The sequence below is a fragment of the Ovis aries genome, chromosome 15 (genome assembly GCF_016772045.2).
Source record: "Ovis aries strain OAR_USU_Benz2616 breed Rambouillet chromosome 15, ARS-UI_Ramb_v3.0, whole genome shotgun sequence".
Taxonomy (NCBI): domain Eukaryota; kingdom Metazoa; phylum Chordata; class Mammalia; order Artiodactyla; family Bovidae; genus Ovis; species Ovis aries.
The window spans coordinates 51,755,794-51,780,099 of record NC_056068.1 but is presented as its reverse complement, the minus strand read 5'-3'; the positions used below and the strand labels follow the sequence as shown (position 1 = coordinate 51,780,099).

The 24,306-nt window shown below is 39.3% G+C and overlaps 1 protein-coding gene across 3 annotated transcripts in view; it reads left to right on the top strand.

The window, feature by feature from the left end:
• Positions 1–24,306, top strand: part of FAM168A (family with sequence similarity 168 member A) — a 208,337-nt gene that overhangs the window by 34,769 nt on the left and 149,262 nt on the right. For 2 of the 3 annotated variants that reach the window (XM_060400006.1, XM_042232743.1), the window contains exon 2: positions 21,796–21,847. The exons of the other annotated variant lie outside the window; for it this stretch is intronic. The gene's annotated coding sequence lies outside the window, so the exon portion shown is untranslated. The remainder of the gene's footprint in view (positions 1–21,795; positions 21,848–24,306) is intronic. 3 annotated transcript variants of the gene reach the window in all.

Genomic DNA, 24,306 nt, shown 5'->3' with positions numbered 1-24,306 from the left:
GTTCAGTTGCTCAGTCGTGTCCGATTCTTTGTGACCCCATGGATCGCAGCACGCCAGGCCTCCCTGTCCATTACCAACTCCTGGAGTTCACCCAAACTCATGTCCATCGAGTCGGTGATGCCATCCAGCCATCTTATCCTCTGTCATCCCCTTCTCCTCCTGCCCCCAATCCCTCCCAGCATCAGAGTCTTTTCCAGTGAGTCAACTCTTCGCATGAGGTGGCCAAAGTATTGGAGTTTCAGCTTTAGTATCAGTCCTTCCAATGAACACCCAGGACTGATCTCCTTTAGAATGGACTGGTTGGATCTCCTTGCAGTCCAAGGGACTCTCAAGAGTCTTCTCCAACACCACAGTTCGAAAGCATCAATTCTTTGGCATTCAGCTTTCTTCACAGTCCAACTCTCACATCCATACATGACCACAGGAAAAGCCAGAGCCTTGACTAGACGGACCTTTGTTGGCAAAGTAATGTCTCTGCTTTTCAATATGCTGTCTAGGTTGGTCATAATTTCCCTTCCAGGGAGTAAGCATCTTTTAATTTCATGGCTGCAGTCATCATCTGCAGTGATTTTGGAGCCCCCCCAAAATAAAGTCTGACACTGTTTCCACTGTTTCCCCATCTATTTGCCGTGAAGTGATGGGACCAGATGCCATGATCTTCGTTTTCTGAATATTGAACTTTAAGCCAACTTTTTCACTCTCCTCTTTCACTTTCATCAAGAGGCTTTTAGTTCCTCTTCACTTTCTGCCATAAGGGTGGAGTCATCTGCATATCTGAGGTTATTGATATTTCTCCCGGCAATCTTGATTCCATGATACAATTTATTGAGTACCTGTTGTAGCCACATGTTCTGGGAAACAAACTCACTCAGAAGGACAATGCAGATAGTGGAGTGCAGTTTATTACACTGGCAGGCCTAAGGCAGAGTCTCTTCTTAGCCAAGGACTCTGACGAGTTTTTCTGAAAACTTTATATACTCTATGTATATATGTACGTGCCCAAACCCACCTCCCCAAATTCCCTGAAACTAGTCTGAACACAAGAAAAGAAAGATACAATCAAAGTTAACCCGCGATTCATATGCCTTAAGCCTAGGTAGTTAACAGTGGACAATTCTCAATAGGCCTGTGGTCATACCCCAATAAGCATAATAGAATTTATGATTCTATTTGGTTACACAGATAATTAGGGTATTCTTTTAGGCAACAGAGAGTCTAGGTACAAGCCCTGGGACTCTTCCATCCAGGGGGCCTGGTTTTCCAGTTGGTATGTCGTGTCCATCTATACTGGGCATATAGTTCAAAGTCCACAGTCCGGCCCAAGATGGAGTCCTGCTTTCAAGATGGAGCCTGTTCTGTCTGTTTCCTCCTTCATACCTACTAGATGATTTGCATATATTGTCTTATGTAATCTCCAAAAGAGCCCTTCAAAGTAAGTACTTCTCTCCCCATTGATGATGAGGGTCAAAGAGGTGACTAGAGGTTATACACCTGTAAATATTCCCCTATAGTATTCTCTATTACAGTCCTTCCCAAAGACTGTATTGCAGTATTGAACCCCAAAGCAGGAATCATAAAAGAGAAGAGGATACTTAAGTTATCCAAAAATTTTATTTTTATTGTTTAAAGTGAGTGGAGTGTCACTTTTTACCACTTGGTTAAATTATACAGATATAAGAATAAAGTAATTTTAGTAATGGAAGGAGGCCTGATAAAGACTTTGGTTTATGGATTTTTCTTTTAAGTGAATGGCTTGACCATTTCCAATCTTGTATGCCATAATTTTAATATACTTATTCAGGATATAGTATTAACCAAATTTGTGTAGTCTTTGTGTTCATTCTACAAAGGATTTAGGATAGGTTACAACTTAATAAAAAGGACATTTTTCAGTTCTAATGAAAATGGGATAATATATGTGTCTTCCTGCTTGCTGTAGGTGAGCTCCAAATTTACTTCTGGATTTTCCCAGAAAATTTCCTAGAAACCTTTTCCAATGACCAAAAAAGTCATCAGAAATAAAGATGACTTTTAAAAGTAGAAAACAAGGAAGTTGCCTGGCGGTCCAGTGGTTTGGACTCTGCACTTTCACTGTTGTGGGTCCAGGTTTGATCTCTGGTTCGGGCACTAAGATCCCCGCACAGCGCTGTCAAAATAATAATAATAAAAGGAGAACACAAAACAGTTTTTCTTGTTTAACATTCAATTAAGTTTATCATTCAGGCATAGGGAACAGCACACACATAACCATATTGGCAAGAAACCTGAGCCAGATGCTCTTTGTTTACATGTTTCCATCCATTTTTAATGTAGTACCTTCTTGTAAGGACCTGCCCTTAGGGGAGATGGGTTAAAATGTGCAGGCTATAGTTTAAGGTAGTATAGGGTAAGTTCCAGTGAAGTGTTGGTCACTCAGTTGTGACCGACTGTTTGTGAGCCATGGACTATAGTCTGCCAGGCTCCTCTGTTCATGGAATTCTTCAGGCAAGAATACTGGAGTGGGTTACCATTTCCTTCTCCAGGGGATCTTCCCAACCCTGGGCTTGAACCCAGGTCTCCTGCATTGTAGGCAGATTCCAGTTCCCACAGGTGGGATTAATCTACACTTCTGTGAATATAGGAGCTCCAAGGAGGGGGAGACCTCTTCTGGCTAGGGTAACCAGGCAAGGTTTCCCATGCAGAGCTGTGGGAATATTGGGAGTCCATCAGTTAAGCCTGTCTGGCTGGAATGGGGACTTCGTATAGGAGCTCAGACCATTCAAACACATAGGTAATCCAGACATTCCTGTTGCAGGATAGGTTTCAGCCTCTTCCCCCTTTTCAGGACTCAGAGGCTCCTCATTTCTCTATACCAGATAAACCTTCTACCAAGACCCTCCTTTGTGGTCTGCTTAGTTCCATTTCCCAGGATGGATATAGTCTGAGAAGCTACTGTATCTCCTATGTGTTCAAACATACTTTCTCTTTCTTTCTTTTTTCCGAAATGACTTTTTCCTTAGCTTACATGTTTCTGCACTTTTCAGTCTCTTCACTGGAAAAGGGAGAGCTGGTGATACATCTGTGAGCTCCTGATATCCTTATTAATGGTATTAAAAATGTGCTTTGGCATGTGGAGATAATAATGTACTTCTGAAGTATGTTCATAATAAATTGAGTTCATGATAGTTTCCATATTAAAGAAAATCAATAGATTAGTCTCAGCAAAAAGTATCTTAATTTTAAAGTGGGTAAGCCAGGGGTGTCAAAATGGAAGCTATCTACTGTGCTCAGACAAAAGTATAGGAGATAGTTTTTTTGATGAATTATATTACACTACAGAATATCCTTACATAGTACCTGACATATTTATTGTAGATTTTCAGTAAACATTTGTTGAATTGTGTTTGTTGTTATTGTTCAGCCACGCAGTCGTGTCTTGAGTCTCTGTGACCCCAGGGACTGCAGCACACCAAGCTTCCCTGTCCTTCACTGTCTCCTGGAGCTTGCTCAAACTCATGTCCATTGAGTCAGTGATGTCATCCAACCATCCCATCTTATCCTCTGTCTTCCCCTTCTCCTCCTCCCTTCAGTCTTTCCAGCTTCATTAGAAAGGGTTTTTTCCAATGAGTTGGCTCTTCGCATCAGGTGGTCAAAATATTGGAGCTTCAGAATTGTATTACTTAACAACAAAAAAGCTTTTTATTCTGAAGTAATTGTAGACTAACAGAAAGTTGCAAAAATGGATGGAATTCTGTGTAACCTACCAACTTTCCCTGTTGATGATATCTTATATAATGAAGAAAATGTCAAAACCAGCTAATTGACATTGGTACAATATGTTTACTAGACTACAGACCTCATTCATTCATTTTTTTTTTTTTCTGTTTTTTAACATGCATTCCTTTGTGTGTTTGTGTGTGTGTGTAGGTCTATCTTTCCCTGGTATAGATTTGTATAATAGCCACCACAGTCAAGATACAGAGTTGTTCTGTCACCTCAAAGGAACTCCTTGTACTAGTCCCTTTAAATTTGTGCACACATTTCCTTATCTCCCTCAGCCTATTCCTATCATCTCCATTTGTAAACTAGTTTTGTGATTTTGAGAATGACGTAAAAATAGAATCACATAGTATATAAATATGACATTGACTACATTAAGCAGAATGCCCTTGAGAGTTACTTAGATTGTTGTGTATATCATATTTTGTTGTCCTTTCTCGCTGAATAGCATTCCATTGTATGGATGTTGTTGTTGTTTTAGTCACTAAGCCCTGTCTGACTCTTTTGTGACCCCATGGACTGTAGCTTGCCAGGCTTCTCTATTCATGGGATTTTCCAGGCAAGAATACTGGAGTGGGTTGCCATTTCCTTTTCCAGGGGATCTTCCCAACCCAGGGATTGAATCCTGATCTCCTCCATTGCAGGTGGATTCTTTACTACTGCGCCACGGGGAAGCCCTGTGTTGATGTATTGGTGTTTATTTAACCACTCACCTTTTGAAGAACATTTGGGTTGTTTCCCAGCTTTTGCTATTACAGATAAATCTGCTATAAGCATTTGTATACAGGCTTTTGTGTTTTTATTTCTCTGGGATAAATACCCAAGGGTGTGATTGCTGGGTTGTATAGTAAGTGCATGTTTAATTTTATAAGAAACTATCAACGTATATTTTCTAGAATGACTGTACAACTTTACATTCCCATCAGCAATGTATGAGAAATCCAGTTTCTCTGCTTCCTTGCCAGCATTTAGTATTATTATTCTGTGTGTGTGTGTTTTGTTTTTAAAAAATTTTTATTTTTGTCTGTACTGGGTCTCATTGTTGGGCAGGGGCTAGTCTCTAGTTTTGTTCCCTGGGGCTACTCTCTACCTGAGGTGCACAGGCTTCTTGTTGCAGTGGCTTATCTTATTGCAGAATGCAGGCTCTGGGGCATGCAGGCTTTGGTAGCTGTGGCCTGCGGGGTCTAGAGCATGGGCTCAGTAGTTGTGGTACATGGGCTTAGTTGCTCTGAGGCATGTGAGATCTTCCCTGACCAGGGCTTGAACCTGTGTCCCCTGTGTTGCAAGGCATTAACCACTAGACCACTGGGGAAGCCCCTATCATTGTATTTTATTTCAGCTATTTTAATAGATATGTAGTATTTCTTTGGGGCGTCCTTGGTGGCTCAGATGGTAAAGAATCTGCCTGAAATGCAGGAGACTTGGGTTTGATCCCTGGGTCAGAAAGATCCCTTGGAGAAGGGAATGGCTACCCACACCTGTATTCTTGCCTGGAGAATTCCATGGACAGAGGAGCCTGGTGGGCTATTGTCCACGTGGTTGCAAAGAGGCGACATGACTGAGCAACTAACACTTTCACATCTTTCAGTTTTTCTTTGATTAAAGGCATATTTGTCTTTTAGTGGTGGGTTGATAGCCTTAGTCAAGGATAGCTTTTCAGATTTGTTGTTTGTACCATTGCACTTAAGTTTTTTTTTAATGTACTTTTTTTTTTTTTTTTGGCTGCATGTCGCAGCTTGCAGGATCTTAGGTGCCCAACCAGGGATCAAACCTGGGCCCTGTGCAGAAACACAGAGTCCTAACCATTGGACCACTAGGGAATTTCCAGTGTACTTTCATTTTTTAAAAAATGTAGACCTGCAAAGCTGTTTAAAACTTTTCCCAGTATTTTAGTTTTCTCTTTGTCTCTACCTGTCTTCTAGATCCTAGCAACAGGTGTCTTAGCAACAGTGCTTTCACTGGTCTTTGCTGAGTGGGGCTAATTCTATAGACACAGCTACTTGGACTTATTTGGTGTTAGTGTAGTGCAATTGAGGATTTTTAAAATATTCTCATTTGTGGCAGCTCCCTAGAGATATTTTCTTTCCTGATGAGAAATCAAGAAATGCCTTCCGTCTTTTATTATAACTTGGGCCATGGGAAGAAAAGGCAGGCAATACATGGCTAAGTTTTGGGAATGTGTTTGTAAGGGAGGATTCTCTTATATTATGAATCACTGAGGTTAAATTCTCATAACATGAAATTAACCATTTTACAGTGAACAATCCCATGGCATTTAGTACATTCACAGTGCTGACAAATATTTCTGTCTAGTTCTAAAACATTTTCATCACCTCAGATAGAAATCCGTACCCATTAGGTAGTCATGCCCTATTCTTCCCTTCCCCCAGCCCCTGGAAGCCACCAGTCCGCTTCTGTCTCAATGGATTTACCGGTTCTGAATATTTCATGTAAATGAAATCATACCATATGTGGCCTTTTGTTTCTGACTTCTTTCTCTTAGGGTAGTGTTTTTGAGGTTCATCCACATTGCAGCATGCATCAGTGCTATTTCTTTTTATAGCTGAGTAATATTACACTGTATGGATATGTCACAATTTATTTATCCATTCTCCTGTTGATGGACATTTAGGTTGTTTCTACTGTTTGATTATTGTGAGTAGTACTGCTGTGAACTTGTGGGTATATGTATTGTTTTAGTACTTGTTTTCAGTTCTTTGGGGTCTATACCTACCTCATACAGTAATTATTTAATTTGTTGAGCTGCCAAACTATTTTCCATAATAGTTGCACCACATAACATTCCCAGAAGCATTGTATGAGGATTCAAGTATCTCCACATCCTTGCTAACATTTCTTTTATTATCCTTTTTTTTTTAATGGCCATGTTATTGGATGTGATGTAGTATCTCATGGTTTTGATTTGCATTTTCATTTTAACTAATGATGTTGAGCATCTTTTCATGTGCTTGTTGGCCATCTATATATCTTTAGATAAATATTTATTCAAGTTCTTAATCCATTTTTAAATTGGATTGTTTGTCCTTTGGTTGTTGAATTATAAACATTCTTCATATATTCTGAATACCAGACCTTTGTCAGATATATGATTTCTAAATATTTTCTCCCATTATGTAGGTTGTCATTTCACTTTCTTGATCATGTTCTTTTTTTGCACAAAAATTTTTAAATTTTCTGAAGTCCATTTTGTCTGTGTTTCTTTTTTCTTACTCATGCTTTTGGTGTTATATCTAAGAATTCATTGCCAAATCTAGGGTCATGAAGATTTACCCGTTTTCTTTTAAGAGTTTTACGGTTTTGACTTTCATTTTAGGTCACTGATTTATTTTGAATTAATTTTTATGTATGGTATGAGCTGAGCATCTAGCTTCATTCTTTTGCATGTATTAATAAATATGCAGTTGTCCTGGCGTCATTTGTGGAAGACAGTAGTCTTTCCCCATAGATTGGTCTTGATATCTTTGCTGAAAGTCAAGTAGCCATAGATGTTTGGATGTACTTCTGGACTCAATTCTGTTTCATCAATCTATGTTTCCCCTTATGCCAGTACCATGTTGTTTTGCCTGCTCTAGTTTTGTAGTCAGTTTTGAAATTGAGGCTTGAGTTCTCCAGCTTTGTTCTTCCTTTTCAAGATTGTTTTGGCTATTAATATTTTGAGCTGCTTGTAATTCCATATGAATTTGAGGATTGGCTCTCTCATTTCTAAAAAGAAAGCTGTTGGATTTTTGGGCTTCAGTCTAGGCTCTCTTATAGATTGTATAACATTGTGCAGTATAGATACTGTGTTAGCAAAAACAGATATCATTTCCATAAACTTAAGGAGCTTATAGTATAGTGAATAAGACATTGATCAAATGATCATACACAGAATATAAAATTATAACTGAGGTAAGTGCTGCCAGTTAGTGCTTCATGTTGCTGTGGGTAAATGTCATAATGGGAATCTGACCTAGTTGGAAGTTCTGTGAAAGCTTCTCTAAGGAAGTGATATTAGATGTGAAGTCTGAAGGATAAGTTGGCGTTTTGGGGGCAAAGACAGGTGAGTATGGTGAGTAGAGTCTTCTAGGTAAAGGGAACAGCATATATAAAGCCTCAATGATAGAAAAGAGCTTGGTGTATTTGAGAAAATGAAATAAGGACAGCCTGTTGCAAAGTATAGAGCTAGAGGGGGAAACATAAATAAGAAACATAGAAGACCTGAAGTTTTTCTTTATACAGAGAACAATTGGAAACCAAAAAATTTTTAAATAAGTTATTATAAAATATTGACTATATTCCCTGTGCTGTAAAATATATCTTTATAGCTTATTTATTTGGTACATAGTAGTTTGTACCTCTTAATCCCCTACTCTTATCTTGCCTCTCCCTCCTTTTCTCTCCCCACTGGTAACCACTAGTTTGTTCTTTATATCTGTGAGTCTGTTTATGTTTTGTTATATTCATTTGTTTTATTTTTTAGATCCTACATATAAGTGATAACATGCAGTGTTTGTCTTTCTCTGTCTGACTTATTTCGCTATGCATGATGCCTTCCAAGACCATTTGTGTTGCTGCAAATGGCAAATTTCTTTTTTATGGCTGAGTAATACTCCATTGTATATCTATACCATATCTTCTTTATCTATTCCTCTGTTGATAGACACTTAGATTGTTTCCATATTTTGGCAGTTGTAAATAATGCTGCTATGAATATTGGACTGTATGAATCTTATTTAATTAGTTTCTTTTTCGGTTATATACCCAGGAATGGAATTGCTGGATCACATGGTACTTTTATTTTCAGTTTTTGGAGGAGCTTCCACAGTGGCTGCACCACTTTACATTCCCAAAACAATGTACAAGGATTCCCTTTTCTCTACCTCCTTGCCAACACTTGATATTTGTGGTCTTTTTTATGATAGCTATTCTGATAGATGTGAGGTGATATGTTATTGTGGTTTCAGTTTGCATTACACTAATGATTAGCATTGTCGAACATGTTTTCATGTGCCTGTTGGCCATCTGTATGCTTTCTTTGGGAAAATCTTTATTGAGATCTTTTACCCATTTTTAATCAGGTTGTTCTTTTTTTTTGATATTGGATTATATCAACTGTTTATATATTTTGGATATTAATCCCTTATTGGTTATATCATTTGCAAATATTTTCTCTCATTCAGTAGGTTGTATTTTTGTTTTGTTGATGTTCCTCTTTTGTGCAGAAGCTTAGGTCAGGTTGTTATTGTTCAGTCATGAAGTCATGTCCAACTCTTTGAGACCCTATGACTGTGGACTGCAGCATGCGAGGCTTCCCTGTTCTTCACTATCTTCAGGAGTTTGCTCAAACTCATGTCCATCGAGTTGGTGATGCCATCCAACCAACTCATCCTCTGTTGCCCTCCTTTTATTCATGCCCTCAATCATTCCCAGCATAAGGGTCTTTTCCAATGAGTCTGCTCTTTGGATCAGGTGGCCAGGTATTGGAGCTTCAGTCTTTCCAACTTGATTATTGATTGATTATTCCAACTTGAATATTCAGGGTGGATTTCCTTTAGGATTGACTGGTTTGATCTCCTTGCTGTTCAAGGGACTCTCAAGAATCTTCTTTGGCACTACAGTTCAAAAGCATCAATTCTTTGGCTGTCAGCCTTTCTTATGGTCCAACTCTCACATCCAGGAAAACCATAGCTTTGACTGTATGGACCTTTGTTGGCAAAGTCATGTCTCTGCTTTTTAATACTCTGTCTAGATTTGTCATGGTTTCTTTTCCAAGGAGCATGCTTCTTTCAATTTCATGGCTGCAGTCACCGTCCACAGTGATTTTGGAGCCCAAGAAAATAAAATCTGTCGCTGTTTCCATTTTTTCCCACATTTATTTGCCATGAAGTGATGGGATGCCATGATCTTAGGTTTTTGAATGTTGTTTTAAGCTAGGCTCTTCACTCTCTTTTACCTTCATCAAGAGGCTCTTTAGTTCTTCTTTGCCTTCTGCCAATTAGGGTGGTATCAGCTGCATATCTGAGGTTGTTGATATTTCTCCTGGCAATCTTGATTCCAGCTTGTGATTCATCCAGCCTGGCATTTCACATGATATACTCTGCATATAAATTAAATATGCAGGGTGACAATGTACAGCCTTGATATACTCCTTTCCCAATTTTGAACCAGTCTGTTGTTCCATGTCCAGTTCTAACTATTGCTTCTTGACCTGCATACAGGTTTCTCAGGAGGCAGGTAAGGTGGTTTGGTATTACCATCTCTTTAAGAATTTTCCATAATTTATTGTGATCCAAACCGTCAAAGGTTTTAGCATAGTCAATGAAGCAGAAGTTTTTCTAGAATTCTCTTGATTTTTCTATGATGCAGTTCAGTTCAGTTCAGTTTAGTTGTTCAGGTGTGTCCAACTCTTTGCTACCCCATGAATCGCAGCACGCTAGGCCTCCCTGTCCATCACCATCTCCCAGAGTTCACTCATACTCACGTCCATCAAGTTGGTGATGCCATCCAGCCATCTCATCCTCTGTAGTCCCCTTTTCCTCCTGCCCCCAATCCCTCCCAGGATCAGAGTCTTTTCCAGCGAGTCAACTCTTTCCCTGAGGTGGCCAAAGTACTGGAGTTTCAGCTTTAGCATCATTCCTTCCAATGAACACCCAGGACTGATCTCCTTTAGAATGGACTGGTTGGATCTCCTTGCAGTCCAAGGGACTCTCAAGAGTCTTCTCCAACACCACAGTTCAAAAGTATAAATTCTTTGGTGCTCAGCTTTTTGGTGCTCAGCTTTCTTCACAGTCCAACTCTCACATCCATACTTGACCACTGGAAAAATCATAGCCTTGACTAGACGGACCTTTGTTGGCAAAGTAATGTCTCTGCTTTTGAACATGCTATCTAGGTTGGTCATAACTTTCCTTCCAAGGAGTAAGCGTCTTTCAATTTCATGGCTACAGTCACCATCTGCAGTGATTTTGGAGCCCAGAAAAATAAAGTCTGACACTGTTTCCACTGTTTCCCCATCTATTTGCCCTGAAGTAATGGGACCAGATGCCATGATCTTTGTTTTCTGAATGTTGAGCTTTAAGCCAACTTTTTCACTCTCCTCTTTCACTTGCATCAAGAGGCTTTTTAGTTCCTCTTCACTTTCTGCCATAAGGGTGGAGTCATCTGCATATCTGAGGTTATTGGTATTTCTCCTGGCAATCTTGATTCCAGCTTGTGCTTCTTCCAGTCCAACGTTTCTCATGATGTACTCTGCATATAAGTTAAATAAGCAGGGTGACAATATACAGCCTTGATGTACTCCTTTTCGTATTTGGAACCAATGCAGTGAATGTTGGCAATTTGATCTCTGGTTCCTTTGCCTTTTCTAAATCCAGCTTGTACATCTGGAAGGTCTCTGTTCACATACTGTTAAATTCTAGTTTGAAAGATTTTGAACATTACCTTGCTATCTAGTGAAATGAGTGCAATTGTGTGGTAGTTTTAACATTCTTTGGGATTCTAATGAAAAGTGACCTTTGCCAGGCCTGTGGCCATTGCTGAGTTTTCCAAATTTGCTGGCATATTGAGTGCAGTAGTTTAACAGGATCATCTTTTAGGATTGAAATAGCTCCATTGGAATTCCATCACATCCACTAGCTTTGTTTGTAGTAATGCTTCCTAAGGCACACTTGACTTCACACTCCAGGATGTCTGGCTCTAGATTTGTGACCGTACCATCGTGGTTATCCAGGTCGTTAAGACATTTTTTGTATAGTTCTTCTGTTGTATGCTTGCCACCTCTTCTGAATCTCTTCTGCTTCTGTTAGGTCCTTACCATTTCTGTCCTTCATTGTGCCCGTCTTTGCATGAAATGTTCTCTTAGTATCTCTAATTTTCTTGAAGAGATGTCTGCATTCTTTCCCATTCTATTGTTTTCCTCTATTTCTTTGCATTGTTCACTTTAGAACTTTCTTATTTCTTCTTGCTATTCTTTGCAACTCTGCATTCAGTTAGATCACATTAAGTTGTGTTTTGTTTTTTGCTTTGTTTCCCTTGCCTTAGGAGATAGGTCCACAAAAATACTGCTATAATTTATGTCAAAGTGTATTCTGCCTGTGTTTTCTTCTGGGAGTTTTCTGACTGCACATTTAGGTCTTTAATCCATTTTGAGTTTATTTTTGTATATAATGTGAGAAAATGGTGTTCTAGTTTTATTCTTTGACATGTAAGTGTTATTTTTACCAGCACCATGTATTGAGAGACTGTCCTTTCCCTGTTGTATATTCTTGCCTCATTTGTCGTGTGTTAGTTGACCACAATATATGGGTTTATTTCTGGGTTCTCTGTTCATTTTCTTTTAACTATGTGTCTGTGCCAGTACCATACTTTTTTGATGACTGGAGCCTTGTAGTATATACAGCGTGAAGCCAGGGAGTGTGACACTGCCACCTCTGTTCTTGTTTCTCAAGATTACCTTGGCTAGTTGAGATCTTTTATGTTTCCTCATGAATTTTAGAATTATTTTTTCTAGTTCTGTGAATAATGCCATTGATATTTGTATAGGGATTGCATTGAATCTATAGATTGCCTAGGATAGTATGGTCATTTTAATAATAGTCTTCCAATACAAAGATACACGGTATCTTTCTTTTAAAAAACTTTACTTTTGGCTGCACTGGGTCTTTGTTGCTTTGTGCAGTCTTTTTCTAGTTGCAGTGAACAAGGGCTACTCTTCATTGTGACGTAAGGGCATCTCATGGCAATGACTTCTCTTGTTGCAGAGCACAGGGTGTAGGTGCCTGTGCTTCAGTGGTTGCAGCACACAAGCTCAGTAGTTGTGGCTTGTAGGCCGTAGAGCATGGGCTCAGTAGGTGGGATGCACCAGCTTAGTTGCTCTGCATATGCTCTGCATATGGAATCTTCCCAGACCAGGCATCAGACCCGTGCCCCCTGCATTGGCAGCGAATTCTTATCCACTGCACCACCAGAGAAGTCCCGCAGTATCTTTTGTTGTGTTGTCTTCAGTTTCTTTCATTTGTGTCTTATAGTTTTTCCAGTACAGATCTTTTACCTCCTTTGTGAGATTGATTTATAAGTTATTTTGTTAATTTTGATGTGATGGTAAATGGGATTGTTTCTTTATTTTCTCTTTCTGATAGTTTGTTGTTGTATTTTAGTTTTATATCCTGCAACCTTACCAGATTTATTGATGCATGCTGGTAGTTTTTTGGTGGTGTCTTTAGGATATTTTCTGTGTTTGGTATCATGTCATCTGCAAACAGCAACAGTTTTACTTCTTTTCCAATTTGGATTCTTTTTATTTTATGTTTCTTGTCTGATCGCTGTGCCTTGGGCTTCAGGGCTTTATGCAAGGGAGAATTGCATAATCTGAATTTGGAAAAGAGCACTTTGACTGTGATGTAGAGAAAGAATTACAGAGGAGTATCAGTCAGTGCAGGTATGATCCCTGTGAGAGATAAGATGGTAGGTTGGATGAGGAGGATGGTAGGCAGAGTTGAGAAATGTTACAGATGTATTTCAGTTCAGTTCAGTCGCTCAGTTGTGTTCAACTCTTTGTGACCTCATGGACTGCAGCACGCCAGGCCTCCCTGTCCATCACCAACTCCTGGAGGTTTTTTTTCCCCAGCATCAGGGTCTTTTCAAATGAGTCAGCTCTTCACATGAGGTGGCCAAAGTATTGGAGTTTCAGCTTCAACATCAGTCCTTCCAATGAACACCCAGGACTGATCTCCTTTAGGATGGACTGGTTGGATCTCCTTGCAGTCCATGGGACTCTCAAGAGTCTTCTCCAACACCACAGTTCAAAAGCATCAATTCTTCGGTGCTCAGCTTTCTTTATAGTCCAACTCTCACTATACATCCAGATGTATTTAGTAGGTTGAATTGATAGAAGTGTGTAATCTTTGGCCACCTGATACTTTGGTCACCTGATGCACAGAGCTGACTCATTTGAAAGGACTATGATGCTGGGAAAGATTGAAGGCGAGGAGAAGGGGACGCAGAGGATGAGATGGTTGGTTGGCATCACCAACTCAATGGACATGAGTTTGAGTAAACTCTGGGAGCTGGTGATGGACAGGGAGGCCTGGCATGCTGCAGTCCGTAGGGTCGCAGAGTCAGACACGACTGAGCAGCTGAACTGAACTGAATGGATGTTACAGATGTATTTATAGGTTGAATTGATAGACCTGTGTAATGGATTATATCTTGGGGATAAAGGAGAAGTGATAAAATGACTTCAAGTTCTTGGCTTAATCGCTAGGAGGTAGATGGTGGTACCTTTCACTTGAAGGCACTGGAAAGAGACTGGCTTGCAATGGAATATTATGACTTTGGTTTTGGACATGTTGAACTTGAGGTGATTTTAAGGGGCTTCCCTGGTAGCTTAGACGGTAAAGCGTCTGCTTACAATGTGGGAGACCTGGGTTCGATCCCTGGGTCGGGAAGATCCCCTGGAGAAGGGAATGGCAACCCACTCCAGTATTCATGCTTGGAAAATCCCATGGACCAAGGAGCCTGGTGGGCTACAGTTCATGGGGTCACAAAGAGTTGGACATGCCTGAGTGACTTCACTTCACTTCTTAAGACATCTGACAGATGATGTTGAGTAGGCAGTTAAATAAATATGCCTGGAACTTAGAGGTAAGGACTAGAGGAAAATTTGTTGTATATTTGGTGTTTAGATGGTAAATAAAGTCATGGACATGGATTAGATTGTCTAGGGTGAGAGAATGGAATGAGAAAAGAATAGAGAATAGTATCATCTTGACCATTTAATCACTGAGCAGAAGAGGATAAACTTGGAAAGCAGGCAGTGAAGGGGCAGGTGAAGAGCTAGGAGGAAAACTAAGAGAATGTGATATTCAGAAGTCAAGCAATTCAATTAGAAGAAAATGAACAACTGTGCTAAAAGATGCTGAGAGATCAAATGAAAATAAGCTCTGTTTATTGGGTTTATCATTGTGAAGGTCATTCATAATTTAGTGAAATATAGTGAAATGATTAATGGGAGCTTTTTCAGCTGATAACCTGTTTTATTGAAAAATAGATTGTTTACCTAGAAGAGATGTTATTGATCGTGTAGTTTAGAGAATTAAAAAAATTTTTTTAAGCACTTAGAACCCTTTTCTACCAAATATTACATGAGTCTCAATACAAAGAGATCAAATTAGCTATTCTAATTTAAGTGGGATTATAACACTGCTCCTTTGTATCCCTTCTTCTGTTTACTTCTGGTCTTGAATACCTTTTCATAACCCTTAATACTCTGAAGATCAGTTTGAAAATCTTATCTAGGTGGTCTGCCTTTACTGAAGGAGAAACTGAGTGTTGGGGAGAGGTAGTCCCTTAGCAAAGCATATACTTAGCAGACTTTGAGTTTAGAACTAGTATTAGTACTAGTTACTATACTAATAGTACTAGTACTATTTTGGAATGTTACTGAAACTAAAGTCCTTAGATCCTCTTCCAGGGCATGTGCCACAGACTCTGGACTCTAGTGAAATGTCTGTTCTCTTTTTCCCAGGCCTGCAGTTCTTACCCCTTGAGTCTTCAGGGTCCATGTGACTTGAAGAAAACATACAAAGAGGGTCTAGAGACAGCCTGCTTCCCCAGCTTTTCATATTTGTGTCCTCAAGGTGATGGGCCCTGTGGTGGTTGTGTGTTTGGCAACTTCCATTCCAACCCAAGGAATTAGCTTGTGAGTTGGCAGTGGTAATCCCATGCTTCTTGTCAGTGAATGACTTTGGGTATGTGTCCAAATTCTGGCCAGTGAGACATGACAATAATGCTACTGGAAACTTTTGAGAAAGTTTATTTGTTTAAAAAAATAAACAAAAAAAATGATACCTGAAAGGTGGCCTCTTTTTCTGGTTGTTATTTTCTACTACTTATTTAGAGTAAACTGAATCAGTTTGGTCAAAAGGTGATATTAATACTTATCTCTTAGAATTATTGTAGGAGTAAATTATTTAATGTACTTGGACATACCTGAGAATTATTTGTTCATTGGATAATAGACCACCCAGCAGAGCTAGGTGGAGGAGTGGGCCACATGTTTGGAATGTTTTAAAAAGTATGAAAAGTGAAAGTGATAGTCGCTCAGTCACTCTATACAACCTAATGGACTTAGCCTTCAAGCCTCCTTTGTCCATGGAATTTTCTAGGCAAGAATACTGGAGTGGGTAGCCATTCCCTTCACCAGGGGATCTTTCTGACCTAGGGATCAAACCTGGGTCTCCTGGACTGCAGGCAAATTCTTTACCACTGAGCCACAGGTATATGGAGAAAGAAAAGATCTTATTTAAATTAGCCTTGAACTTGGTGGTGCTGGGAGTGGGCGAGGATGAGGGAAATAGGCCAAAAGGTGACTGGAACTGGTAATGATTTATAGGGCTGATCTGGGAGAGCTATTAATCAGTGAAACATTGTTAAGCAGTAGCAATATCTTGGGCAGTGCCAGTGAGTGTTTATGTTCCTTTAGGAAACATTGTTAACAAATGTCTTAAGTGTCTGTGTCCTGCTTGATTAATTTGAGGTCTGAAAGACCTGTGGGGAGCCACTTCTTTTTTCTCCTCTAGTGGCTCAGTGCCTGGCCACTGGGGATTACCTCGAAAAGTATTAATACTTGGTAATGGCTCAATCTAGGTACTCCTAGCTGAAACTTCTAGCAGAGCTGGAGGGGAGGGTAGGTCAGGGCCTAGGACCCGGTAGAGGCACAGGAGAGGTACCTGGTTTGAGACAACAGCTGATCATTCTTAAAGTATTTTGGAATCAGATTAACCAAGATTCTGAATTTCATCTTTACCATTTATATCATCCTAAATAAGTCAGTAGAAAAGCAAAAATGTAACATTTACCTTTCAGAATTACTGTTATGATTAGAGCTAATGTTTATAAAGTTCCAACCATAGAGCCCCATGCATATTAAGCATTCAAGTACATGATAGTTGTTTTTGCTGTTACTAACAGTTAACAAGGTTAAGTCAATGAGACTGTACTTTCCTTAACTCATCTCTCAGAATAACCATGGATTTCCTTGTTTGTGACCCCTTTGGAGTTCTGTGCTTAGTATTTGTTTTAATTGAGGCTCAGTTGCATGTAAAATTACTAAATTGGATGTAGATGAAAATGGCAGTTGGAGGGATGGAGGAGACATAGCTGTTTTCCTTTGGCTCCAAGCTCCTAAGCGTTGGCCTTAGTCTTCAGAGTTATTCTCTTACTTCTTTATCCTTTATTCCATTTTTTGTTTTCCCGTTAAGTAATTTTTTTTTGCATTTTGTAATTTTTGAAAAATTGTGGTAAAATATACACATGTAAAATTTACTGTTTTAACCATTTTAAAGAGTACAATTCAGTGATGTTAAGTACTTTCACATTGTTGTGCAACCATCCTACCACCCTTCTCCAGAATGTTTTTTGTGTTGCACACCTGAAACTCATTAAACAGTAACTCCCTGTTTCCCTCTCCTTCCAGCCCCCAGCAACTGCTTACTCTACTTTCTGTAACTGAATTTGACTACTCTAAGTACCTCTTACAAGTACTTAGAATCATACGGTTTTTGTGATTCTGTGAGTGGCTTTCACTTAGCATGGCTTCATGGTTCATCCATGTTGTAGCATGTGTCCGAATGTCCTTCCTTTTTATAACTGAATAATTATTCAGTTATATGTATATCTCATTTTTAAAATCTATTCATCTGTCAATGAACACTAGATTGCTTCTACCTTTTGATTATTGTGAATTTCCCATTACTTCCCCTCTTTTTCCCATTGCTTTTTAATATAACAGAAAGCCCCCCTCTCTTTTTCTTTCCAAATACTTACAGAGTCTTCATGCTCACTGTTTTTAGGTTGGAGAAATGGCAGTGAACAGGGCAAAGTGTTTGGAGCTTAATTCTGCTGATGAGACTGGGCCCCTCTTTGAAAGTCTTGTATGGGCTTGTGCTTTGATTTGCAGAGTTATGTCAGGCCAGAGTTTGTATCAGTGGTGTCTTAACCATCTTGAATGTCAGAAACCTAAGACCAATTTTTCCTTTGGTTTCAACTTTGGCAGCTTTCTCGAGGCCTTTATGAACCCTGAGGCTGAGTTGGTTGCTCCTCTGGTGGGTCAGAGGTTAAAGTGTCTGCCTGCAATGCGGGAGATCTGGGTTCGGCCCCTGGGTTGGGAAGATCCCCTAGAGAAGGAAATGGGAACCCATTCCAGTATTCTTGCCTGGAGAATCCCATGGACGGAGGAGCCTGGTGGGCTACAGTCCACGGGGTCGCAAAGAGTGGGACATGACTGAGCGACTTCACTTTCAGTTTCTCTGTGCTAACCACCTTTCACTCATCTTTATCATAATGCTATCTGTCTCTTTTGCTGGACTGATCTCCCTATCTCCAGGTTCATGCCTTTTCCCTTTAAATTAATCGTCTTCCACAAAGCCTTTATAGACCCTCTCTAGATTATTTTGTCACATTCTGTTGCTGGCTTCTGTCATGGCCTTTAAAACACTGTATGATAATTAATGGTTTCCATGTCACCAAGAAACTCACAGATTTTAGCACTAGATGTTAGTTGAATTTCTGCCGTTTTCTCCCAGCCATCAAGCTTCATTCCTCACCTCATTCACTGAACTTGACTTTGCTATTGACAGACATTCTGGAATGAAAGTGACCTCCTGGGAATCTGATTGGATTTCCTCTGTATTGCTCTCCCATTGTGTTTCATTCACCCTTGTAGTTGTGTCATTTCTCACTAGGATTAACATAATCCTTTTGTATAGATATAATATGTCTTTTATATTCTTCTTACCTAGCAGAGAATCTAAAGATCTTGATCAGTCCTGATGGTATTTAATATTCTCACTTTTCTTCTGTAAATCTCTTCTACCCTTTTTTTTTCTTTTCTTTTTAATGCCTATTATGGAAAATTTGAAAACTTGGCAACATCTCCCTATAGGGTATTCTTCTTATAGCATACCATGTAGAAGTTAGCTTTGAAAAATTTTCTGCATTTTTTAAAAGTTTTTTTTCCTATTTTATATAAAGATCATATTATATATACTGTTTGTGGAGTGCTTTTAAATTTAATATTAGGTTATAAGCATTTTTTAGTGTCAGATTTTTTGTTCAGCATCTATGACTATGCTATTTGATAGCATTGCATGATGTGATTTATTTACTCATAATCTTATTGTTGGACATCTAGGTTACTTTCCATTTTTAGATATTGTAACATTGGTAAGCACCTTTGTAAATTTTGGTTTGTATTTTTGATAGCTTTGTTCAGATAAAAACGTAGGAATCTAGTAATTGGAATAAAGGTGTAAATTTTTTTTAGGTTCTTGCTGTGTACTGTCAAGTTGTTCTCCTAGTTCATTACAGGGACTTAGTTAGTATTTGTTAAATGAAAAAATATCTGCTCCTCCAAGACTGTACCTAGTCATACTTTGAACAAGAGGGGATGAGTACCCATAACCCCCGTAATGCCTTAAGGCAATGCAAAAGAATGCTCAAATTACCGCACAATTGCACTCATCTCACACGCTAGTAAAGTGATGCTCAAAATTCTCCAAGCCAGGCTTCAGCAATACGTGAACCGTGAACTCCCTGATGTTCAAGCTGGTTTTAGAAAAGGCAGAGGAACCAGGCTCAAAGTGCCAACATCTACTGGGTCATGGAAAAAGCAAGAGAGTTCCAGAAAAACATCTATTTCTGCTTTATTGACTATGCCAAAGCCCTTGACTGTGTGGATCACAATAAACTGTGGAAAATTCTGAAAGAGATGGGAGTACCAGACCACCTAACCTGCCTCTTGAGAAATCTGTATGCAGGTCAGGAAGCAATAGTTAGAACTGGACATGGACCAACAGACTGGTTCCAAATAGGAAAAGGAGTACGTCAAGGCTGTATATTGTCACCCTGCTTATTTAACTTATATGCAGAGTACATCATGAGAAATGCTGGGCTGGAAGAAACACAAGCTGGAATCAAGATTGCCGGGAGAAATATCAGTAACCTCAGATATGCAGATGACACCACCCTTATGGTAGAGAGTGAAGAGGAGCTAAAAAGCCTCTTGATGCAAGTGAAAGAGGAGAGTGAAAAAGTTGGCTTAAAGCTCAACATTCAGAAAACAAAGATCATGGCATCTGGTCCCATCACTTCATGGCAAATAGATGGGGAAACAGTGGAAACAGTGTCAGACTTTATTTTTGGGGGGCTCCAAAATCACTGCAGATGGTGACTTGCAGCCATGAAATTAAAAGACGCTTACTCCTTGGAAGAGAAGTTATGACCAACCTAGACAGTATATTCAAAAGCAGAGACATTACTTTGCCGACTAAGGTTCGGCTAGTCAAGGCTATGGTTTTTCCTGTGGTCATGTATGGATGTGAAAGTTGGACTATGAAGAAAGCTGAGCGCCGAAGAATTGATGCTTTTGAACTGTGGTGTTGGAGAAGACTCTTGAGAGTCGCTTGGACTGCAAGGAGATCCAACCAGTCCATTCTGAAGGAGATCAACCCTGGGATTTCTTTGGAGGGAATGATGCTAAAGCTGAAACTCCAGTACTTTGGCCACCTCATGTGAAGAGTTGACTCATTGGAAAAGACTCTGATGCTGAGAGGAATTGGGGGCAGGAGGAGAAGGGGACGACCGAGGATGAGATGGCTGGATGACATCACTGACTCGATGGACGTGAGTCTGAGTGAACTCCAGGAGATGGTGATGAACAGGGAGGCCTGTCGTGCTGCAATTCATGGGGTCACAAAGAGTTGGACACGACTGAGCGACTGAACTGAACTGAAGTGTCCTCTATCCTCATTTGTTCATAGTCGGACTTTATTCTCTTGTTAGTTTTGGATTTACTTGGTTTGTCTTTTTTTCAGGTCAAGTAAAATCAGGTTTTTTTACTCCTTCTTTCTCAAGAAGAGATACTGACTTTCTCTGTATTTGTTTGTATTCCTTCTTCATTCTCCCATCATTCATTAGTGGCATCTTCTGACTCAGGCAGAGGTCTCTTCCTGAAACCATAGAGTATTGAAAAACTTGACCAGTCTCATAAGAAATGTTTAAAATCTGGAAAGAAAGGAAGCCCTATTAGAAGAAACATCTAGTACTAGTTTCTTAAAGATAGAAGGAGACTCTTGTTTCTCTCTGAGCTGAGTGATCTTCAGTTCAGTTCAGTCACTCAGTTGTGTCCGACTCTTTGTGACCTCATGAATCACAGCACACCAGGCCTCCCTGTCATCACCAACTCCCGGAGTTCACTCAGACTCACATCCATCGAGTCAGTGATGCCATCCAGCCATCTCATCCTCTGTCATCCCCTTCTCCTCCTGCCCCCAATCCCTCCCAGCATCAGTCTTTTCCAGTGAGTCAACTCTTCGCATGAGGTGGCCAAAGAACTGGAGTTTCAGCTTTAGCATCATTCCCTCCAAAGAAATCCCAGGGTTGATCTTCAGAACGGACTGGTTGGATCTCCTTGCAGTCCAAGGGACCCTCAAGAGTCTTCTCCAATACCACAGTTCAAAAGCATCAATTCTTCGGCGCTCAGCTTTCTTCATAGTCCAACTTTCACATCCATACATGACCACAGGAAAAACCATAGCCTTGACTAGACGGACCTTAGTCGGCAAGGTAATGTCTCTGCTTTTGAATATGCTATCTAGGTTGGTCATAACTTTCCTTCCAAGGAGTAAGCGTCTTTCAGTTTCATGGCTGCAGTCACCATCTACAGTGATTTTGGAGCCCCCCCCCCCCAAAATAAAGTCTGACACTGTTTCCACTGTTTCCCCATCTATTTGCCATGAAGTGATGGGACCAGATGCCATGATCTTTGTTTTCTGAATGTTGAGCTTTAAGCCAACTTTTTCACTCTCCTCTTTCACTTGCATCAAGAGGCTTTTTAGCTCCTCTTCACTCTCTACCATAAGGGTAGTGTCATCTGCATATCTGAAGTTATTGATATTTCTCCCAGCAATCTTGATTCCAGCTTGTGTTTCTTCCAGCCCAGCATTTCTCATGATGTACTTAAACTTTAATCTCTTTCAGAGTTCTTTATCTGTGAGACAGACCTACAAGAATACTTGCCACACAAAGCTTGGTAAGATTAATTGATTCTTGGTATGATTAGTCAATTCACAATACATCCTTTTTTGTTGTTGTTCTTTTTAAAGAAAGTATCAGCATTGACTTATATTTCTATACTTATTTACTGGACAGAAAAAGAATTGTTTATCTTAATTCATTTTTATACAAGTTAACTTCTAATTTTTTTTCCCACACACTACATTCTTTTTGAATTGCTGCTTGTGAAGATTGTGTAATAAATTCAGAGAGGTGTTCTTGTTGTCACAGAACTATGATACCTTCCATTCATTCATTCAGCTAGTCATCCATTATTTATTCAGCTGGTCAACTGAATGAGCCTCACTTACTGTGGCTTTATGCTAAATATTAGGGAAGAAGACAGCAAATAAGTTGTAATTCAGGGTTGGTAGTAATGATGACAGCAACAAACAGCAGTTTCCTTCTATGTGCTGAGCCCGCGACCTATGTTAATTCATTTAATTGTCATAGTAAACTTTTAAGGTAGGTGTATAATTACTGTGCTCTACAAATTATAGTGAGGTACAAAGGAGAGTATAAAAATAGTTAGCATTTAGTGAATGCCCACATGAACCAAATGTTCCGTAAATATCTGATGTATATTTTCTTTCATGCTCACCACAACTCTGAAGGTTTGGGAGAGTATCTTTTGTACCTAAGCAAATAGAGTCTCAGGAATATTAAGAAATGTGCTAATAAGTTCATATAGTTTATAAGAAGTGGAGTTGGAATTGAACCCACTTTTAGTCTTGGTTTTTATGATTTTGTTGGTTCAAAGCAGGAGGGTAGGTAAAGCTCTTTAGGCCAAGGAATTATGGGATCAGAGATATCAGAGTCTATTGCCTTTTAAGAGAATTGGAGGTAAACTGAAAGATAACTTCCTTAAAATTGTGAGTTTGTGTCTACAATTTCCCTACATGTCTCCACCTTTCCAGGACAAAGTAATCCTCTCATACCAGTGTGATTGTGTAGGTACTTTTTAAGTACCATACTAGTGGCTCTTGCTGTTCATTGATGGCACATGGCACTTCTGAATGCTTTAGCCAAGTGCCTAATAACTGAAAATGTTATATTCATTCAGGACAGCTGCACCATGAAACCAGATGGGATTTTAAATTGGCATGTGCATATTTTTAAACTAATTTAAAAATGTCAGTTTGCAACCTGATGTTGCCATGTAGATTGTTAAATATTTTTCTCCAATAAAAGATAGGAAATGTTTCATTAAACTCCTGTTAAATTGTTCACACTTGTTGCACACTGCACAGATGTGCTCAGCTGGGTGAAATGGTTTTACAGGATTGTTATGTGGTAGAAAAGAGAAAAATGTTCAGTTTTAGTTTGAAGTTCAGAATGGCTATTGAGTAAAAAGAATGAGTATAGTTTTTGTAGTTTATGTAACTGACTTCAACAGTTGCTTTTGTAGTTGTTCTATATAAATTGAACCATGGTGTTATAACTTTGAGAGGCATAGACTAATGGAGAGACCCATTTAAAACAGGTTGTATTTAAAACTATTTGCATCAGATGAGCCCTGTCTCGTCACTTTTCTTGCCATTTTTGGAAAAAAAAAAAAAAAAGATTGTGGTAAAATATACCATCTCTTCACATTTTGCAGCAACTTCCTGACTGGTCTCCCTGCTTCTGTCTCACCTCCCCCAGATCATCTTCCATACTGCTGCTTTGTGAGCTTTGTTAAACATAGATTTTCACTCCTATTTCCTTCATTAAAACTTTCAGAGGTTTCCTATAGCCTTGAGGATAAAATTCAGGCTCCTTAGTTTAGCTTGCAGAACTTTTTCATGGTTTGGTCTCTGTCTGCCTCATTAGCCTCAAGTCATCTTTTTCATGTTGTTTCAGCCAGCCTAAGCTACTTGACATTTATTGTCAAGTTAAATTCCTGTACCTTCATCAATGCTGTTGTCTCTGTTTGTGACACTCTCTCACCCATTCTTCATTTCCCAACCTTTCGGAGTGTAGCTTGGGCTCATTTCTAAGCAGCCTCCCTTGTGATTCCCTCACCCTATGCCACATTTCACCATGGGGTTCTGAGCCTCTCCTTTTGTGTTCTTCATAGTTTCTGGTACTTCTCTTTATCATAGAGCATATAGCACATGGTATTATTAACAATTTAAATTTCTGTCTGCCAGTAGAATTTATTTCTCTTTCTTTAGCTCCTAACCCTTAATAGATGTTCAGAAAATGTGCTAAATGACTATTTTTAATCCAAAGAGCATATTTTAGATTTTTATATAAAGGGGATATATTAATTTGTCACCAAAAGTGTGATGAATTTTGAACAGTGTCTTTGTTTTCATTTTGCTGAATTGTGAAATTTTTCCAGTATTTGAAAGAAGTTCCTTATAGAATCAACTATAGTTTAATTACATGCCAAACTTGAAACAGGAAATAAACCCTCTTCTTCATCAGTAGTGGAGCTTTGGTTTGGAGAGA